The sequence below is a fragment of the Chiloscyllium plagiosum genome, chromosome 46 (genome assembly GCF_004010195.1).
Source record: "Chiloscyllium plagiosum isolate BGI_BamShark_2017 chromosome 46, ASM401019v2, whole genome shotgun sequence".
In the NCBI taxonomy this organism is placed as follows: domain Eukaryota; kingdom Metazoa; phylum Chordata; class Chondrichthyes; order Orectolobiformes; family Hemiscylliidae; genus Chiloscyllium; species Chiloscyllium plagiosum.
In genome coordinates this window covers 2,153,653-2,167,408 of record NC_057755.1, presented here as the reverse complement: position 1 = coordinate 2,167,408, position 13,756 = coordinate 2,153,653, and positions in this window count along the sequence as shown.

Genomic DNA, 13,756 nt, shown 5'->3' with positions numbered 1-13,756 from the left:
CTAGTCTGTCCACATAAAACCTTCCCTCCATACCAGGCAACATCCAAGTAAATCTCCTCTGAACACTTTCTAAAGCTTGCACATCCCTCCGAAAATGCGGTGACCAGAACTGCACAGAATACTCCAGGTGCAGCTGTTAAAGTACAGATTAGAGACGGCCCAGGAAATCCCTTGTGGACTCAACCTGTAAGACTCTCTCTTGGTTCGTCCCAGAGTTCGCGCTCTTTGGTGGTCTTGAATGAAAAAAAAAATCTTCTTACAGACAATTTAGTTTAATTTTAGTCATCCGCTTTATTTACTAATACCATCACTGTTACAAAATAGCACTGAGAGCTATAAGCTAAACTAGCTGGGTTAAGGCAAATGTTCTTAATTGCCTTACCCTCCCTGCATGTCTATTTTCCAGAGTGCAGCAAATGTGTTCTATAAATCAACATTACATTTTAGTCTAAATGTTTAAGGACATGTTTTAAGGCTACGCACTTTCGCATTCCCTCCTTTTGTCATTTCTTGACAACTACATCGCTTATACAATTGTAATTAGTCCATTTAGTTGGTTTGCATTCTAAATAAGTCAAGTGCCTCCTCTGGCGAGTCATCATCCGTAGGAGCAGAGTCTGAAAGATACTGGATTTCAGCATGGGCGTTCGGGCATGGAGGTACATGGGTCGACAAGGGTCAATTAACCAGATTCCTCTTTGGCTTCGGCGAAAAGCAAGGTATGGTCCATTTCATGCATAAACAGATGAAAACGTATATTCCTAGGATGAGATCAAGTACTGTACATCCCACACTATCCATCCGCACAGCCACTATAGCCAGCAGGTAACACTCCATCCACATGGATCGTGTGTCAGGTATCTTCCCTGCATCTTGACCCCTTTTGTTGATACCATCTGTGTGGTCCAAAATATCTTTTGAGAAATCATCGATGTAGGCACAACACTGCGGGCCAATGAATGAATTTGCACATTCTTCTTTAGCAAGGAGGAATTCTCGCACTCTTTGTTCGCCAGCTTCAGAGAGTGGGCAGTTGAGTTGGCAAATCTTTCGATGCCATACACAAGGTCACTTATCTGATCTTGGGCCATCTCAGCACACAAGCCAGGAATAAGACCTCCCAGCAATTGGACTACCAGGTTTGTTGATGGAAGAAGTTGTGAAAGTCCTGAATTGTTTTTCCTCTATTTTTTGTTCCGTGCTGATTCACATGTTGGTGGGTGTTCCATTCATCATCTCCTTCAGGTACCTCATGGTGGATGTTGAAAAGTGGTACGGTGTGTGCTAGGGCGCAATGTCCGTACCAGTTACTGGGTAAAGATGGGTAGGCTTTGTTTTCACATCGCCAATCAAAACTAAACGGAGTTCCAAAGGTGCACTTCTGTGAGTGAATGGCGAGTCCACTCAGAGCGAGAGCTGAATCTTGTAAACAGTGGGTGCTATCAAACATCCGATTGTCCAAGTGTGTTAACGGATTGAGAGCAGGAGAAAGACCAATGTCTTTGATAATATTTTTGCATAGTTTTTATTTCACTTGCCCATGTCGTGGGTACTGGAAATTGTTTCAACGCATTATCCTAACAGTGGAACAATGTTAACGTCGAATCCTTGAGGTTTGTTAGTGCACTTCACATAGTGACGGGCTATTTCTACTGAATGTTTTTTTCCATCTCAAATGAGAGGTTGCATAAGTGGTGAGTCCTATTTATACACTGTACGTCAGAATAATGGAAGAGTGAGCAGATAACACATGGATAATGGGGTTTAGTTTGAATAAAGAAACGATTAGTAACAGAAGGAGAATTGGCAAGGCAGAGTTTTTTTTTGGTGTTTCTTCATCTTTCCAGCTTGTCTTGTTCATTACAGTAACTACTGAATACAGGAAACATGTGAAGTATTTCTATCAGGTCAGATAGGAGAGGATTCCATCGATGAGGTACAGGTGGTAAGTCTCATGTGAATAGCGTAAATGAGTTTCAGCTGGGCAGCTGCATTCATGACTTCCAATGGTATTAGTACAAGTTTCATTTATACAGTCACATTGGGGTTGTAGCCGGTCAGAGATATCATTGATGGGTTGGTTACATTTGGGCGCATGTACTTGTGTTGGGTTTTCATTGGATGCCTGTATCAGTACTAACACGAAGACTGTGAGGGGGACACAAGCTTGCAATGTCCTTTGTAGGCCCATGTTGAACGTCCTTGCACCTTTACTGCAGTTTCAGTTCTCAAAAGAACTTGACAACGACCTTTCCAGTGGGAGCCCAATGTTTCGTGATTAAATTCTTTCAATAGTACTTAGTCACCAGGGTTAATGTCTTTAAACACTGGAGCTCTTCATTATTCCTTCCCTGGTACTAGATTGGCGTCTTTGACCTGTTGATGATCAGACTGCAATGCTTTGGTTAGCTTACAACAGAAGTTTTGATACAAATTCAAAATATTACATAATTCCTTGCTTAACTCGGCACAGAAGTGAGGTCCGTTATCACAAGAGACCGTGACTGGTGTTCCAAATCTAGGTATGATTCCCTTAACAGAATTTTACAAGTAGTTGTTGCTATGCTGTCAGTACAGGGATAAGCTTCAATCCTTCAATCCATTTACTAAATACATCGATTATCACTAAGCAATACTTATAACAATGGCATCGAGGTAACTTTATAAAATAGAAATGGATAGTTATAAAAGGTGCACTTGGGAAGTGAGTTTGACCTGGTGGATAGTTTACTCCTTTCCCGGGATTATGCTTTTGACAAATGAGAGTATTTCCAGCTGCGTGTTTTGCTTTTTCTTGCAGGTGGGGATTCCACCAAGTGTGGAGAAGTCTGTCCTCCATTCCCTCCTTACCTATATGCGTTTGTGGATGAACGTAATCAACTAGAATAGGCAGAAGTGAGTCAAACAGACTCGTCTGTCCTACTGGTGAAACCAAAGCTTATTGTAACTATTTACATAACAGCCATCGTGCATCCATCTTTGCCTTTCCTCATCAGACATGTCCCCATGATGGGTCCATATTTGTTCTAGGTCAGGCATGGTGGCGTTGTCAGAAGAGGAAATAGGAGATTCTCTGTTTAGTTTCCTGTTGGTCATTTGAGTAACCATGTCTTTTTGCTCAAAAGCTGCTTTCTTAGCAGCTGTATCTGCAGCATTGTTGCCTTTAGTGACAACGGAAGCATCAGAGGAGTGAGCACAACATTTAATAATTATCAATTGAGAGGGACGTTGTATAGTACTGAGGAGATTAGCAACACAGGCAGCATTGAGGATAAGGGTTCCTGATGAGTTAAGGAAGCGGCCTCTGTTGACGAGCTGCAGCTGATATTCTCCTCAATAGATTTTCATAATTCGGATACTGACTTACTATTTCTGTTAGGGGACATTTGTCTTCCATCTTATCTATGGTCGCACCCATATTTATCCTACCTACTTTAAATCTTCACAAAACTAATGGTCTACAGGGGCTTCTAAACCCAATTACTACAGGGGCCTCTAACTCCACAAAGCACAGGGGCTTCTAACTCCAATTACTACAGGGGCGTCTAAACCCAATAACTACAGGGCACTCTAACCCCAATTAATACAAGGTACTCTAACGCCAATTATTACGGGGCCCCGTCGCCCCACAACGCTCAGGGGACTGTAACCCTAGTAACTACGGGGCAATTTAACACCACTAAACACAGGAGCCTCAAACCCCAATTAGTACAGGGGCCTCTAACCCAAATTACTACGGGGCCTCTAACCCCACAAAACACAGCACTTCTAACCCCAATTACTACAGCGGCCTCTGACACTAATTATGACAGGGCACTCTATCTCCAATAACTACAGAGCATTGTACCCACAATTACCACAGGGGCCTGTAACTGCAATTACTACAGAGTGCTCTAACCCCAATTAATACAGGGCACTCTAACCCCAATTACCACAGGGCCTCTAACCCCAATTACTACAGGGCACTCTAACTCTAATAACTACAGGGCACTGTGACCACAATTACCACAGGGGCATGTAACCACAATTACTACAGGGCGCTCTAACGCCAATTAATACAGGGCACTCTTACCCTAATTACCACAGTGGACTCTAACCCCAATTACTACTGGGGCAGTTAAACTCATAAAACACAGAAGCTTCAAACTCCACAAAACACCGTGGCCTTTAACCCCTCTTACCACAGCGCACTCGAACCCCAATTACTATAGGGTACTCTAACCCCAATTACTACAGGGGGCTCTCAGCCCACAAAACATGGGGGTATCTAACCACAACTACTACAGGGGTCTACAATCTCAAGTGCGACATGAGGCGCTAAGCCCAATTACTCCAGGGCACTCTAACCCCAAAAACACAGGGGCATCGAGCTCCACAAAACACAGGGGTCTCTAAACGCACAAAACACAGGGGCCTCCAACCCCACAAAATACAGGGGCCTCAAACCCCAATTACTACAGGGGCCTCTAATCCCAGTTACTACAGGGGATCTAACCCCACGAAACCCAGGGGATTCTAAACACAATTACTACAGGGGCCTCTAACCCCAGACAACACAGGGGCCTTTAACCCAAAAACACACGGCGGCCTGTTACCCAAATAATTGCAGGGCACTCTAACCCCAATTACTACAGGGCACTCTAGCCCCAATTACCACAGGGGCCTCTAACCTCAATTACTACAGGGGCCTCTAACCTCAATTACTACAGGGGCCTTTAACCCCAAAAAACACGGGGGCTTCTAACTCAAATTACTACAGGGCACTCTAACTCAAATTAATACAGGGCACTCTAGCCCCAATTACCACAGGGGCCTCTAACCTCAATTACCGCAGGGGCCTCTAACCTCAATTACTACAGGGGCCTCTAACCCCAATTACTACAGTGGCCTATAACCTCAATTACTACAGGGCCTCTAACCTCAATTACTACAGGGCATTCTTGCCACAAAAAACACAGGGGGCTCTAACCCCACAAAATACAGGGGCCTCTAACCCCAATTACTACAGGGCACTCTAACCCAAATTACTACAGAACACTCTAACCCCAATTACTAGAGGGGCCTCTAACCTCAATAACTGCAGGGCACTCTAACCCCACAAACACAGCGGGCTCGAACCTTAATTAATACAGGGGGTTCTAACCCCACAAAACAAAGGGGCGTCTAGCCACGATTACTACAGGGGTATACAACCTCAAGTACTATAAGAGGCTCTAAACCGAATTACTGCAGGGGCCTCGAACCCCACAAAGCACAGTGACCTCTATCCCCCTCAAAAAGTGGCCGCCAACCCCAATTAATACAGGGCACGCTAACACCAATTATTCCAGTGGCCCCTAGTGCAACAACGCTCAGGGGACTCTAATCCCAATAACTACAGGGAAACCTAACCCCAATTACTACAGGGCAATCTAACCTCACTAAACACAGTGGCCTTTAACACCACAAAACGCAGATTTCTCTAACCCCAATTACGACGGGGCTTTAACCCCAATTACCAAAGGGGCTTCTAACCCCACAAAGCACAGGGACCTCGAAACCCAATTACTACAGGGCACTCTAACCGTTAATTGACATCATCAGATTTGCCCTTTTTTTCCGTGTAAAACAAGCACCATGGGTGGCACGGTGGCACAGTGGTTAGCACTGTTGCCTCACAGCGCCAGAGACCCGGGTTCAATTCCCGCCCGAGGCGACTGACTGTGTCGAGTTTGCACATTCTCCCCGTGTCTGCGTGGGTTTCGTCCAGGTGCTCCGGTTTCCTCCCACAATCCAAAAATGTGCAAATTAAGCGAATTGGCCATGATAAATTGCCCGTAGTGTTAGGTGAAGGGGAAAATGTAGGGGAATGGGTCTGGGTGGGTTACGCTTCGCCGGGTCGGTGTGGACTTGTTGGGCCGAAGGGCCTGTTTCCACACTGTAAGTAATCTAATCTAAGCCTGGGTAATTTTTCATTCTCGGTCCATGCCAGTGTTGTTGCTGCATCAAAGCAGTTTGGCTCGGCAGGTGACAATTTTTCGATATTTAAATTGTCAGAACCCACAACCTTTTCAGTATCCAGTGCCTCCTGTAATTCCATAACACCAGGGAGAGTGAGTTGAATTGGCTGGACACTGGGATCTGTGAACATGGGGACCTCACGAGCAGGCTGAAATGGATCAACTGCTTGGTATTTTTGGTTGAGGATTGTTGAAAATGTTTCAGCTTTATCTTTTGCACTGATGTCCTGGACTGCCCCATAACTGAGGGCTTAGTTGTTGGAGAGCAGTCTTCTTCCCCAGTGGTTTAATTGTCCACCATCTTTTATGAGTAAACGTGCAGGATTTAGATATGATGGAAAAACAAAAATTACAGGTAGAACATAGCAGGTCTGGCAGCAACAATGGGGAGAAAGCAGAGTGTCATTGGTTATGTGATCACTTAGCTTTGTCTATAACTTGTTCCATACAAAAGTCATCTTGTTTCCATCTTCACTAGGTCAGAACCTTCTATATTGGTTTTCAGTGCTGCTGTTTGTATGTCCTGTTGTACCTATCATTGAACCAGTCTGAAAACTTCCTATTCATATACTCACCCAGATGCCTTTTCAATGTTGTAATTGTACCAGCTTCCACCATAGAGCCATAGGGTCATACAGCACGGAAACAGTCCAAACAGTCCAAGCTGAACATACTCCCAAAGTAAACTGGTCCCACCCGCTTGCTCCTGACCGATATCGCTCCAAACCCTTTCTATTTATGTATTCACCCAAATGACTTTGTTCCACACATACATCACCCTCTGCATGAAGGAATTGCCCCTCAGGTCGCTTTGAAATCTTTCCTCTCTCAGTATAAATCCATGCCCTTTAGCTTTCGACTCTGTAATCCTGTGGAAACCTTGGTTGTTCACTCTATCCATGCCCCTCATGATTTCATGAACCTCTATAAATTTTTCCCTCAGCCTCTGACACTCCAGAGTCCGATCTCTCCCTTTAACTCAAACAGTCCAGTCAGATATGTCGGGTAGATAAGTCTATGATTGCCTGTACAAGGTCTAATCCTGATGCTGATGGTTTACTGAACTTCATGGACACCTCGTTATAAATTGGTCGATATGTTTGAAGTCTCCTCCATTTCACACAGAGACAGTACCAGACCTCACGATACAGTGTCTATAAAATGTGTGGCAGGCATATTGGTGACAATGCCGTTTACACTGTTCCAGCTCAGTCAGCAAGTGGTGCTGCTGAGCCTGTCTTGGTGATGGACACTGAAGCCACCCACACAGAGTCCATTCTCTGTCCTTTCCACCTTAAATGTTGTGTTCAAATCGGGAAATTCAAGGCATGTGTAATTGATAATCAGTGGAATGTTGCTGTGTCTGTGTTGAACCTGATGCGATGAGGCTTCATGGGAACATGCATCAATGCTGAGCACGTCCTGGGTACCCCCACCCCCACCCCACTCCCACCCCACTCCCACCCCCATTGAGTGTATCCCACGTGTCTGCTCCCTCTGCTGGCTCTGTCCTGCTAGTTGGGCAGGGCCTGCCCTGAGATGATCAGAGCGTTATCTGAGACATTGTCTGGAAAGTGGGATTCAGTGAGCGTGACTATGTTCAATTGTTGCTGGATTAGTCTGTGAGAAATATACTGCAGGTCAGTTTTAAAATTTATACAATAAAGAGTTAACCTCTCTTAATTTCTTTGAATCTTAAAATCAAGCCAAACTAAACGTTTTTTCAGTTGTAGATTATTCACTTCAATAATCGGAATGCACACCTAATTATTGCTAAATTTAGTAACTGTAGTAACCAGCTGATTATTGCTCTGTTAAATAACCACAGTAAACAGCAAATTCATGTTCTGATGAGTAAACGCATGATCTTTGCACTGCCGTATACATCAAAAATATGATCGAAATGGACATATAGTCTTGCTGGACCACTCTGACACCTCCACTAAAGAGTGATTAACTCCTAAATATCTCCATCAACTCCCAAACGGGATCTGGACAGTTCTTGAAACGTTTCCTTACAACAGAAAATTTAGACTCGTCCTTGAACAAGGGGGCTGTGCATGGAGCAGATCGGCCAATGGACTAGCACAATGTTCATTGCAATTTTCACCATTTATACAAATGAGCTGCCAATGACCATGTCTTGTTATTTCGTCCATGTTGATGACATCGAGTGTGGCACGTAAGCTTCATAATCCTCCTCTTTGAAGCAGATCCGTCTTGAAGGTATTAGAAAAGTGATGGATTATGTGGCATCTTGCATTGAATCCCTCATCAGCAATATCCAGTGCATGTCAGCTCCACAATCCCAGTGACCAAACAGAATTGTGTATCACATTGACGGTCAGCATGATCCCAACTAACTCAAACTTGAGTGTGTGACTCAAACTTGAAATTTTATGAAGATGTTTTCAATACCGTATTGATCATTCACAGCAAAATGGCATTATTAAGGATCATAAATCGTTTGATCATAGCCACTTGATTGTCCAATAAACAAATCTATCCATTTGTTTAGTTCAATTTTCAGACTCATAACTAATGAAAACATAGCGCACAAATGATGAGTCTGGTTATCGTTTCCAGGATGAATTTATTATTTAACCCAAGCACTTCGAAACGATCCGATTATTTTTCCCTTGAATGAGAATATTTCACACCGAATTGTTTTCATGACAATAATTTAATTTTGTTCCAAATATTACAGATACGAGGACATATTAAATTGGTTCTATCTATCTCACATGTGAGTGATCTGGGATATGAATCTCAGTTTCTGTGTGATGGTATGCACGTAGGCCGTGCCTCTGAAAGACTGACAGATTATTCAAAACAGCATATCTCTTCAGCTCTTCACAACAAGGGACTACCTGCGCCCACCCAGCTTACACTCACAAAACCTCAAACCCAGTGTCCACCATGAGTCATGATTGGGCAACATTTTTAATGAATTCTAATCCATTCAGGGGCATCGTTGAGTGGGCCAGCATTTATTGCTCTTCTCTAGTGGCTGTTGGGAATGTGTTGATGGGCTGCTTTCCTGAACTGTTGTTGTCTATGCGCTGTATAGATAGACTTACAATCATGTTACGAGGGGCTGTCAAAGAGACACGCAGGAGACTGGAAGAACACAGCAAGCCAGGTAGCAGCAGGAGGTGGAGAAGTCGATGTTTTGGGTGTAGACATTCTTCAGGACTGGGCTAACAGGAGGTGGAGATGTTGACTTTTTTTTTATCTCGAATGAAGAGCTGTGAAGTCGAGATACTTACAGAATGATGATATATTTCCAAACAAAAATGATGATTGACTTGGAAGAAAATTTGTCGTGCATGGTGATCCCATGTATCTGCTGTTTGTGTCCTTCCAGATCATTGTGGGTTTGGAAGGTTTTGTTTGAGGAACTTTGGTGAATTTCTGCAATGCATCTAGTAGTTGGTACATATTGCTGCTACTGAGAGTCAGTGGTGGAAATAAGATAGTTGTGGAGACCGTCAAGTGAACTGCTTTATCCCGGAGAGGGTGAAGTTTCTTGTGATCCACCACAGTCCTGACTTGGACCTTGCAGACGGTGGAAAGATGGAACTCAGGAATGAGTTATTCCCTGCAGTATTCCTAGCTTCTGCCCTGCCTTGTCACCACTGCATTTACATGGATGGTCCAGTTTAGTTTACGGTCAATGGTAATCTCAAGGGGGTGGTAATTGAGGAATCAGCTATCACTTTCCTGATGAGTGCCATGTAGATGGTGAAGAGACTTTGAGCGTCATGCGATGCATTAGTTGCTGCAGTGTTCTTGCCTTATGACCTGCGCGTGTAGTCACAATATATATATATATTGTGAGTCCAGATCATTTTCAGCGCAATAGTAACTCCCAGGTTGTTAATCGCAGGGGATTCAGTATCAGCAAAGCCACTGAATGTAAAGAGGCATTATTTAGGTGATCTCTTATTGGAGGTGGGAATTTTTTGGCATGTCTGGGGCACAAACATTAATTGCCACTTGTCAGCCCAGAGCTGGAAGTTGCCAGGATCATGCTGCATTGCGACATGGAGTATCTGGGGAGGTATGAATGCGGCTGAACATTGTGTGTTTATCAGTGAACAGTTATTATTCTGATTTATGACATTATGATTGAGGGAAGGTCAATAAGATCATGGCTGATCTTTTCATGGCCTCAGCTCCCCTTACCATACCTTTAACCATAATCCCAGTTCCTTTTCTGTTCAAATATTCTCTTTCCTCGCGTTAAACATATTCAATGAGGTCGTCTCAATGACTTCACCGGGCTAGGAATTCCACAGATTCACAATGGGTTTGGTGAAAAATGTCCACCTGATTTTAGTCCTAAATCAGCTCCCACTAATTTTGAGGCTATGCCTTCTTATCCCAGTTTCACCCACCAGTGGAAACTTCCTCCCTGCTTCGATCTTATCTATAAATATATATGTTTCTATAAGATCCCTCCCATTCTTCTATTTTCCAATGATAATAATCCCAGTTTTCTCAGACTTTCCTTCATAAGCCAACCCCATCAACTTTGGAAACAGTCCAGTGAACCTCCTCTGCACCCTCGCCAGTGCATCTTTGCTCATGTAAGGAGACCAAAACTGCACGCAGTACCCTCTACAGCTACAACATAAGCTCCCTGTTTTTAACTCAATCTCTGTAGCAATGAAGCATAAAATTGGATTTGCCTTCTTAATTATCAGTTTCACCTGCACACCAACTTCCTGCGATTCATGCAAAAGGACACCCAAGTCCCTCTGCACAGCACCACGCTGCAATGTTTTGCCGTTCAAATAATAGTCCTATTTAACATTATTCCTACCTAGATGGATGACTTCACATTTATCAGCATTGTACTCTATCTGCTAGACATTTGGCCACCTACTTCAAGGATCTACACCCCACTACAAATTTGATTCCCTGTGAGATTTCTGAATATGTTGCTAAATTAAAATGAACTTGTAGTGACTTACATACCACACTATATTCAATTCTAGTCGTACGCATCATTAGTGATGGAAGTGAGTGCCGAGTTGTGTTTGGCATGCTAATCAATCAGCTGATTATCCTGACGATGTGGAGCTTTGTGAGTGTTACCCTCAGTGTTGTATTTGAGCTGCTCTCAGACAGATACATGGATAGCATTCCATCCCAGCCCTGAGCTGTACTTCCTGTATGGTGGACATGGACTGGAGAGGCAGGCGGGGAGCTGATTGCCACAGTAATCAGAGTGTCTGACATACTCCTGTGGCCACAGCAATTGCAAGGCTGGATCAGGACATTTTCTAGTCAATGGTTTGCCCATATCGTTGAGAGCCATGTATTTAGTGATGGTGATGTCATAGTCAGCCAATGAGAGAATAGTAAATTCTCTCATTTTGAGATGGTCTTTCCCTGGTGCTTGTAGGATGTGAACGTTACTTGTCAATTGTGACCCAAGCTAGATGCTATCTCACAGATCTCTTCTTTATCTAAGGAATTGTAAATGGTGCTGAATATTGTGCATTTACAAAAAAAGCATCTCCAATTTGAGCGTTGTTAATGAATATTCAGATTTTAAATCCTCGGTTATGAATCTGACGAACTGCTGCAAAGATGTCCGATGGCTGAGATGATTGACCTCCAATAGCCATAACCATCTTTACTTGTATTCAAGATGAAACAAAACAGAGCTGTAATCTCATTGACCCCAGTTTTTCATATGCTCTTTATTGTGAATATGAGTTCATAATTTATATGTTTAAGAGCTGAACATTTCTTTTCGGAACTAAACTTTAACTGTAAAAGCAGGCACAACTGATACAAGAACACAAGTCAGTGCTTCTGTAAATGCAAGTGAAATTATTTTGAGCTTGGCGCACTACAGAGTTAACAAGTGTTTGTGTTGGAAGGTCAGAGGCAATGATACAAAAAACAACCATGGAGAGACAGGGTTAGGCTCCTGGTAAAGTCAAACTGTTTGCCATTATGACACGAAAAGAAGAAAAATGCTCACAGCTCTGGAAATTGGATTTGTGAGCTGTATAAATTTCATAGAGTATGTTGATGCATGGAGAGTATAAAGGACTTTGTGGTACAAATATGTAAATGGTATTTCCATTACTGGTACAGACGACAACTGGAGTTAATTAGTGTGGAATATTAATTCAGGGTTCGAACCCTTGGTAACGGGAGAGGCTTGTCTGGTATATCAAAGCGCCATGTTGAATGTTCTGTATTCTGTCCTGTTAATTTTATGCCATGATGACTAACCTAAGTATTAACCTTACTCATAGTATTGCAAGGCACTGAAGTTAATTTTTTTTTAGAAAAGACATCTTTATCCAGACTACTATTAACATTTCTTAATTTTTATATGTTACTGAAAATTGATTGATGTATGGCCCTCATCAAAACTTCTTCCTCCCAAGGAGGGCACACATGACAAAGTGAAAGGCAGGGATCACTGGAAAGCTGTGGGTAGGTCGTAAATTACAGATTCAAAAATTGTTAATCGAAATCTAATCAGAAGTAGATGTGAAACTGTGGCAATATTTCCAGCTCCGTATCCATCCTCATTAATGTATAGATGATAAATTAGACTGGCCACGTTCCACAACTTGTTCTAACCTTGTTGGAAGAGTAATCAGTAGCAAAATGATTATTCGGGTCAACGTAATATGTCGATGGGTATTTTGTTTAACATTGTTGCTCTGCCATTTTCTCACCCCGAAAAATATCAGATCTGTTAAATCTCACTGGGCATTTCACTTTGTAAGCTTAGCATCAAAAATATGCAACCAGTTGGAAAGAAGGTCCCACTTGCAATCCAATGTAGACTAACTAACTACATTGACAGCTCCATCAGTGGGCAAAGAAAAATAAGGAAAGTAATATAAATGAAGAATCACATGCTTCATATCGTTATGGTCCTAGTTACCACTGCAGTCAGATATTCCATTTCATTCTATTCCGCACAATCTATTAAATTCTACAGTCAGAGATATGTCTTCTTATGCAAGACCACTGGGGTAATTTGTCCCCCTCCAGTTAGTAAATCCACACTCAGTGTAATTTCATTTTGAGAGATGTTTCCAGTAACATGTAGACACTGGGGTTAGTTGTTCCCCTTTGGTTCGGAGCTCACTCTCAGTAAAATTCTAATTGAAAGATGATCACTGAATCACTTTGCCACTGGAATCGAGTGTTCCTTTCAGGTTGTTCGCCCTGGTGCATTGCAGTTCTCCAGTTCGACATCCTCAGTAATACTTGAGATTGGAGTCACCTGTTAGTGCTCCATACTTACAATGTTGCATTTACAGAAACCCAGCAAAACAAGAATACTGGGTCAGAAGTTCCTATGTGAGCAGTTACCTACGCTCTGTACAATTCTACAGTGACACATTCTCCCAGTAACATGAGACGACAGCGATCAGAGGGTCCAGCCTGAGGTTTGTGATCCCCATTCAGTACAATCCTACGATCAGTGATACCGACACTCAGTGATTCCTGGAGATCTGGATCAATAGTACACAGCATTACAGTCAATCACTGGAAAATTCAGGGAGCCTGTGAGCTACAGACAAGTTTCTTCCTTTTGTCAGTTGACGAATCACACCACAGCGTTCGTTTGGCAAAGTGAACTGCATACATTGATATCACATGTTGGGAACTCGTCCTATCACAGTCCAGTACTCAATAAGTCAAGGGTTACATGTCTCCATCATGCACAGCAGTGCAGCAGAATTCAGACAACATCCGATGTCTTCTGG